This window comes from Pipistrellus kuhlii, unplaced genomic scaffold (genome assembly GCF_014108245.1).
Source record: "Pipistrellus kuhlii isolate mPipKuh1 unplaced genomic scaffold, mPipKuh1.p scaffold_m20_p_33, whole genome shotgun sequence".
In the NCBI taxonomy this organism is placed as follows: domain Eukaryota; kingdom Metazoa; phylum Chordata; class Mammalia; order Chiroptera; family Vespertilionidae; genus Pipistrellus; species Pipistrellus kuhlii.
In genome coordinates this window covers 2,974,510-2,982,974 of record NW_023425533.1, presented here as the reverse complement: position 1 = coordinate 2,982,974, position 8,465 = coordinate 2,974,510, and positions in this window count along the sequence as shown.

Genomic DNA, 8,465 nt, shown 5'->3' with positions numbered 1-8,465 from the left:
ATTTTTAGTTAACACTTTAGGAACCACTTTTTCTTCAGTACAATTAATTTTTCTACAATATTCGCTTATTTCTATTAGCCAATTTAAATTAGCCTGAAAACTTGACTATTTTACTGTGAAATTTAATACTCAAACAACTGTTGGCCCAGAAAAAAAACCTCACTACAGACTGATTCATTTGCCTCTCAGCATACCATGTTTTCCAGCGTATAAGATGACCCATAATTTTACAGTTAAAACGTAGGTTTATGCCTATATTTGCTGTAGAAGACTACCCCCCACTTCTGAGGCAACACCAGTTCTTTTTTAATTAAATTTTTAATGAATGACATTTTTCAAACAGACCGTAATATACCGTACATTGATACGATAAATGGAAGGTCTCTTCACAAATGACAATGCCATGAACTTGACTGAGAAACAAGAAATCCAAAAGAGAACATTAACAATGATGGCATCATCTGGACAGAAAGTTACATGAAGAACTTGCAGAAAACGCTTGTTTGTGACTGACTGGGATGATAAGAGGTTTTTCTAGGCAGAGGAGCATTGTGAGCTTAAAATCCTTCAAAATCCTCATCATGTTCTTCTTCTGACATCATAAGTTCATCAATGACCTCTTGTGGTACATTTGTAAGATATATTCGGCATATAAGATGACCCCTGATTTTCGGCTGACTTTTTTTCATTTCAAAAATCGGCTTATACACCGGAAAATACTGTAACCATTATTGCTTGTCTCATTTTCGGTTTTTATAAGTGTATTTCTAGTAGCACGTGAGCTCACTCATCTAGGGGAAATGATGAACAATATAGACTGATGAACAAGAACAGACCCGGAGTCAAGGAAGCATAGATCAGACTGTGGAACCTTATAGGGAAGGTAGGGGAAGGTGGGGATAAGGGGGAGAGATCAACCAAAGGACTTGTGTAAATGCATATAAGCCTAACCAGTGGTCATGGACAACAGGGCGGTGGGGGCATGTGTGGGGAGTAATTTGGGATGGGAATGGGGGGATGAGGACAAATATGTGATACCTTAATCAATAAAGAAATTTTTAAAAATGGCTTAAGTAATTTTCTTCAAGGAAGACATATATGACTATAGTTATATGAAAAAGATGTTCAACTTTATTAATCACCAGTGAAATGTAAATCAAAACCCCACAATGACATAACACTTAACAACTGTCACATTCGCTATCATTAAAAAAAAAAAAGATACCAAATATTGGTGAGTACATGAAGAAATTGGAACCCTTCCACATTGTTGGCGAGTATGCAAAATGGTTCAACCACTATGGAAGACTCTATTACATTTCTCAAGAAATTAACTATAGAAATACCCTATGGCCAAAACAGGTTTGGCTCAGTGGATAGAGCATCGGCCTGGGCACTAAAAGGTCCCAGGTTCGATTCAGGTCAAGGGCATATACCTTGGTTGCGGGCATTCCCAGGAGGGGGTGCACAAGAAGCAGCTGGTTGATGTCTCTCTCTCATTGATGTTTCTAACTCTCTATCCCTCTCTCTTCCTCTCTGTAAAAAAATCAATAAAATATATTAAAAAAAGAAAGAAAGAAATACCCTATGATCCAGTAATCTTATTCTGGGTATATATCTACAATAATTGAACCAGTCTCTTGAAGATATATTAGCACTTCCATGTTCATTGCAGCACTATTCACAATAGCAGAAATGTGGAAACAAGCATCCATCAACATATGGATGAATAGAACAAATGTGGTAAATTTATGCAATGAAATGTTATTTTGCTTTTTAAAAAATAAAATCTGACATATGCTACGACATGGAATACTATGATAAGTGAATAAAATAAGGAAAATAATTACTGCATGACTTCACTTACATAAGATATCTAAAATAGTTAAATTCATAGAACTACTAGTAAGAGTGGAATAGTGGTTTGCAGTGTCTGGGAGGAGAAGAAAATAGCAAGTTACTTAGTTAACAGGCATAGAGTTTCATTTAAGTAAGATGAATAAATTCTCGATATCTGCAATAAAGCATTATACTTATAGTCAACAGTATTATATTATAGACTTAAACATTTGTTAAGAGGATAAAGCTCATGTTAAGTGTTCTTACCACAATAAATATTTTTACAAGTAATAAAATGTCAAAATTATGAGTTTTAAATCCCTATGTTAATGAAAATGTTTTATTTTCCACAATTGCTCTTAGGTTAATCTAAAATTGCTAATCAAAAATTATTTTTCAGTTATCCAACTGATAGTCATGCTTATTGAAACTGTTTGGGAAGGTACATTCTGATAACCACTTACCCAGGTGATTGACTAGTACAGATCTTGAGGAAAAGAAATCTTAGTATAGAGTTATCTTTCAATAAGTGCACATTTCTTAAAATGACCCCCATGAACACCAACACTCATAGACTGAAATTTACTCTTTTTACTTTTATCCCAAAGCCACATTACCAAAACTGTAAGCTATTACTTTAGAGCTTCTTGTACTATGTATCCTGGACTATTTCCTAAGCACTATGAGTAAGGAAACTTTCTTATACTTAGGAACAGTTTGTAATAGCCCTATGTAACATAAATATTTTGCTTTTTTGGTGCCTTACTGACACTGGATTGCTTTTCTAATTGCCTTGTATAATTAAAAGGAACTATTGATAGTTATTTTACTATTGAATGTATAGGATTATTTAAAGATAATTTACATTATCACTGAAAATCATTTTTTTCTGCTGTTATACCCATTTTGTCAGGGGAAAGTTTAATGCACCATGTTAAAATTACTATGTACATTTTGTAAATTATAAAAATTAATTAACCCTCTTTTGGATCTCCCAAATGTTATTCTAAGCCCACCAACAAAATCCAATTGAAAGATCAAAAGCTAAATAGGCTCTCCTTGTACAGGTGTGAGGCTATTTTAGGACACAGAGGTTGGGAGTTGAGTAAATATCTCATATAAGCTATTTACCTCTCTCCTCATGAAGACTAACAGTCTCTATGAAATTACAAGGGGAATCAGACTCAGGTTCTCCAATTAAAAAAACACAACACAAAACAAAACAAAAACTCACTCCCTCAAATCTACACATAAAAGGCACATAATCACAGTCATAGTGATGGTAGCTTCCCACTAGGCTTGTAAAAGATGCATGTGTGCCATTCTCTTGGCCCATGAATGTCCTTGCTAATTGCCTCTACATTTGACCATTTTACAGCATATTCCAGTTGTCATAGAAACCAGAATATCAGCATAACATTCAGTTTTGCATCAGCTTTCCCAAGAAACTGTGAAGTACAAGTTCATCTTCAGAATTAATGCAAAAAATAACAAATGAATGAAATATTACAAGAGATTCAGTAATTCCACAAACAGTTACTATTGGAATAAAATAAAAGGATTTTTGAGACAATGAGTTAATGTAGAAGACAAGAATGGCTAATTATCCTACATTTTCTGTCAGACACACTAAATATGATTTCAGAGTCTGTTTAAGGCCATTTAGAACCTGAAATAACAGATCATTGTATTGAAAGGGATTTCAAAATTTATATGCCCTCAAACCCAGTGCAAATACTTAATAGCTTAATGACCTGGTTTAAAAGAACACCACATTTTTTCTACTGAACCATAAATGTATCATCAAAATAATAGCCTTACACCATAGTTCAGTGGTTCACTTACTACTCTCAATAATAAAACTATATAAATGGATGAATAGATGAGGCAGAACAGGAAATATTAGAATCTGTACATCGAGATGACTTTATTGAGGAAGCAGAGCCAGAGTAATATGTGAGAACTAGATTTTCCCTCCACCAAGATCCTTGTTGATAATGAAGATACTTTATTACAACAGTCCCAGGAATGTACTGATGCCCTCCAAGAATTTATGGAACAACATGGAGAGAAAAAAATTAGTAAATATTAACCTTCTAGGTATAGTATTGGGGAATCCAGTCACCGAGGAGCTGCTTGGGCTAGGACACTGGTAAAATTTTGGACAAATGTTTATGAAAACAATAGTATGAAGAAAATAATTTCAGATTAGATAAACTGCTTCCTAGTTTCAGGACAAAATGACCTAAACTACCTTTCCTTTCTCCTCCTCTCTAAATACCATGGGAATGATTCAACAGACTGTTATAAAATGACTTAAATGTGGAAGGAAGAAGTTGACAGGCCAGGAAACTGAAGTCTTAAGGAAAGACACTACTGAAAGTCTTTTGGCTTTTCTTGGTATCTCATATAATCCTCACTGGGCACAAAGAGGAACCATAGCCTGGAAACTCCCACAGGCTTAGAAGAAAAACAAAAGCAACAAGAAGAGCCTATTCTTTTTGTTCAGAGGAGTTGAAAAATGTCAGCCTAGCAAGGATATTACCTCACCCAACAACAAAAGCAGTATAGTCATCAGGGCCCACTCAAGGACCTGTTCCATACTGCATGCATGGAGCAGTGGTGGGTCATTTCACCACAGTATCAGCAACCAATGCCCAGTGTTTCATGAACTGCCATCCAGTGGCATTGCGCACATATGTGACACCTGCAGAGATTGAAAGTAAGCATCTTCTAGGTATCTGAATTGTGCATGTGATTTTTTCAGCCTCTATTGACATCTCTCTATTATGCTCCAGGACAGCTTTGGCCACTGTCATGAGCTTATTCATTGGATTGTTTTCATAATAAACAAAAAAACTGGAAACAAAGTGCCATTACAGGGGATCTAATAAGTAATATAAGGTCTAGATCAAAATAGAAAATTATACACCCAACAAAAGGATATGAATCTAAATATATTAACATAGAAAGAAAAAAATAATCAGGTATAAGTATCATACTACAGCCCTACCCTGTGTGGCCCAGTTGGTTGGAGCCCTGTCCTATACACCAAAAAGTGGTGGGTTTCATTCCTAGTCAGGGCACGTACCCAGGTTGTGTTTTTGATCCAGGCCCGGGTATGTGCAGGAAGCACCCAATTTAAGTTTCTCTCTCACATCTCTCTCCCTCTCTCTAAAAAAATCAATAAAATTAAAAATCACATTACACATCAAAGAGAAAAAAGTGATAGAATTAATGTAAAAATCTCATAGAAAGGGGAAACGATACTCTATATTTTTCTCTTAGGATATAAAGACATAGCCATATCTATAAGAAAATATTGTAAATGATACATACAAAACTGATAAAATAGATTTGATCTGAAAGAATTGGAGGAATAAGGTGATTATAGCTAATTCTAGTATTAGACTAATATTGTAATATTTAACTAGTAGTATTCATTTTTCTGTTTTACTTATGCATTTAAGTATTAATTTCTGAAAATGAAGAGAAATAAAACATGTCAAGAATATATTTAGAGCCTTAGGAAGGTGGTTCAGTTGGTTGGATCATCATCCCATACAGCAAAAGATTGTAGGTTCGATTTCCAGTCAGGTCACATACCTAGGTTATGATATCTATGAGAGGCAACCCATTTGCTGTATCTATCTCACATAAATGTTTCTCAATTTCTCTATCTCTCAAATCAATAAAAAAGATATAATTGAGTGAGGGTTATAAAAAGAATATATTTAGAGAATTGAACAATAGTCCAATAGTAATACTATATAAAAATAATTCAAGGGAACTAGCTTTGAAAAATACATAGATGACATTTTATATTGATCCAACACTATATTCATTAAGAAATTGTATATAGCTATGAACGTAGGCTAGTTAAAAGGGACATGGGCTAATTAAAAAGGGACAGAATTAGAGATAGTGACAAATTCAACAATAAATAAAATTTGCTAAAATGTAGGAACTGAAATTTAAAAGAAATTAGAGGGTGAAAAGAGACAAAAGTAAGTAGATGATAGGTAAAAATAACTTTGACTAATAAAGGTATAGAGGCAACAAAATTAAAATGTAGTAAACAACATGAGAAATTTATAGGGCATAGTGCAAATAAGGGCTGAGATTTAAGATAAAGAAGTATTTGAAGGTAGATCAGAATTTCTCCAAAAATGATGAGAAAAATCAAGTCGCAGACTCATGAGTTGATCCTAAAAAGCATAGGCTAAGAGGAAACCTGAAAAGTCACCACAGAAAAAAAGATGTGTACTATTAGAGTCCACACAGAAATAGTTGTTTATCAGTCAGGGAAACAGAAACCATACAGGTTAGTACGAGTGGGAATTTAACAAAGGGATTTGGTTACGTAGGAATGGGACATCTACACAGACATAAAGGGAAGACTGAAAAGCATACAGAGATAGAAAGAATAGGAACTTATATCCCCAGAGCCGGGCAGGCCAAGGGAATAGCTGGGTGTTTTGAAAACCTAGAAGAGCGGAGGATGGTTCCTTAAGAGTTAGGACTCAGACCTCTGGGTTAAAGAGACTATCAAACTAGTGTTGGGCTCAGAACAGAAAATCCACAAAACAGGTAATTCTATCTCTGTAAAGACGGAGCTTCCTGGCTTGTGCTAAACCTCAGAATCTCAAAGGAGTAGCCCACTCCACCCATTATTATTTTTAAAAATATATATTTTATTGATTTTTTTACAGAAATGAAAGGGCAGAGAGAGAGAGAATTAGAAACATCGATGAGAGAGAAACATTGATCAGCTGCCTCCTGCACAACCTCCACTGGGGATGTGCCCACAACCAAGGTACATACCCTTGACCGGAATAAAACCTGGGGCCTTTTAGTCCACAGGCTGACACTCTATCCACTGAGCCAAACCGGTTTTGGCTCACTCCACACTTTAGTTGGAACCCAGACCTCTGAGGAAAGAGGAATCCAAGAGGACTTCTGCTGCAGGGCTTTCTGAATGGCACAATCATGAGTGCCTTGGAATCAGAGGGAAAACCACAAAATGGATACTGCTGAAGGATCTTTGATGTGATGACACTATAAAGAAGGGGAAACAGAGAAGAAAATTTTAGTTTCTCTTCCTTCATTCCTCCCATTTTAACTATTTCTCATTACTTACCTCCTTTTTTAGCCATTTTACCTTGGGTGACATACGATGAGGCCAGAAAAGACCAAGAGAGGTAAGTAAAAAAGAGTTTCACAGTGTTTTATTGTTTTGGGTTTTTTTGTTTTTTTTTGAAAGCTTTTAAAAAATATTTTTTATTGATTTCAGAGAGAAAGGAAGAGGAGGAGAGAGAAACATCAGTGATGAGAGAAAATCATTGATTGGCTGTTTCTTGCACACACCACACTAGGGATCAGCCCACAAACGGGGCATATGCCCTGACCAGGAATCACTGTGACCTCCTGGTTCATAAGTCTATACTCAACCCCTGAGCCAAGCTGGCTAAGCAATGTTGTTGTTGTTTTTTAAACACAGTTCCCTGGTGAGAAAATAGCATGTCACACAATGCCACTCAGGAGAAGTATGGGGTCAGTCACAAGGCAGAGGGAGAAGGGAGACTGTGGACAAGAGACTTCACTACCCATTGATGTCAATGGGGTGTTAAATCCCCTATTATGATAGTATTACTGTCAATCTCTCCCTTTGTGTCCATCAATATTTGCTTTACATATCCAAGTGCTCTTATGCTATGTGCATAACTGTTTACAAGGGTAATATCCTCTTGTTGGATTGCTCCCTTTATCATTATATAGCGTCTTTCTTTGTCTCTTAAAGAATACTTTGTCAGATATAAGTGTTGCTACACCAGCATTTTCCCCCTTCTATTTCCGTAAAATATCTTTCTCTATATCTTTACTTTTAGTCTGTGTGTATCTTTCATTCTAAGGTGGGCCTCTTGTAGACAGCATATATATGGGTCATATTTGCTTATCCATTCAGCTACCCTAAGTCTTTTGATTGGAGCATTTAAGCCACTTACATTTAAAGTGAGTATTGTTAAGTACATATTTATTGCCACTTTATTTTTTAAACTATATCCCTTTGCTGCTGCTTCTACTTTTTCTTCTCCTCCTCTTCCTCACCTTTCTCCTCTTCCTCCCCTTTCTCCTCCTTCCTGTTTTCCTGACGATCCCTTAACTATCCTCATTTTTTTGGTCCTTACCTGAGGATATTTTTTATTGATTTTTAATTTTTTTACAGAATAGACAAAGGGAGAGACAGACACAGAGAGAGGAACATTGATGTGACAGAGAAACATTGATCTGTTGCCTCCCACACATGTCGTGACCAGGAATAAAAACAGAAATCTTTTGATATTACAGATAACACTCTGACCCACTGAGCCACCTGGACAGGGATATTCTCATTTTATTCTATAAAATTACCTTTATTGTTGAAAGTACTATTGATGTCCCATTCTCCCCCATTTATCCCCTCCACCCTGCACCCATCCCCCCATGCCAGGCCTTCACCACATTATTGTCTGTGTCCATGGATTATGCATATATGCATATAAATTCTTTTGTTAGTCTCTTCCCACCCACCCCCTCTGCCTTTCCTCTGAGATTCATCAGTCTGTTCCATGCTTCTATGTCTCTGG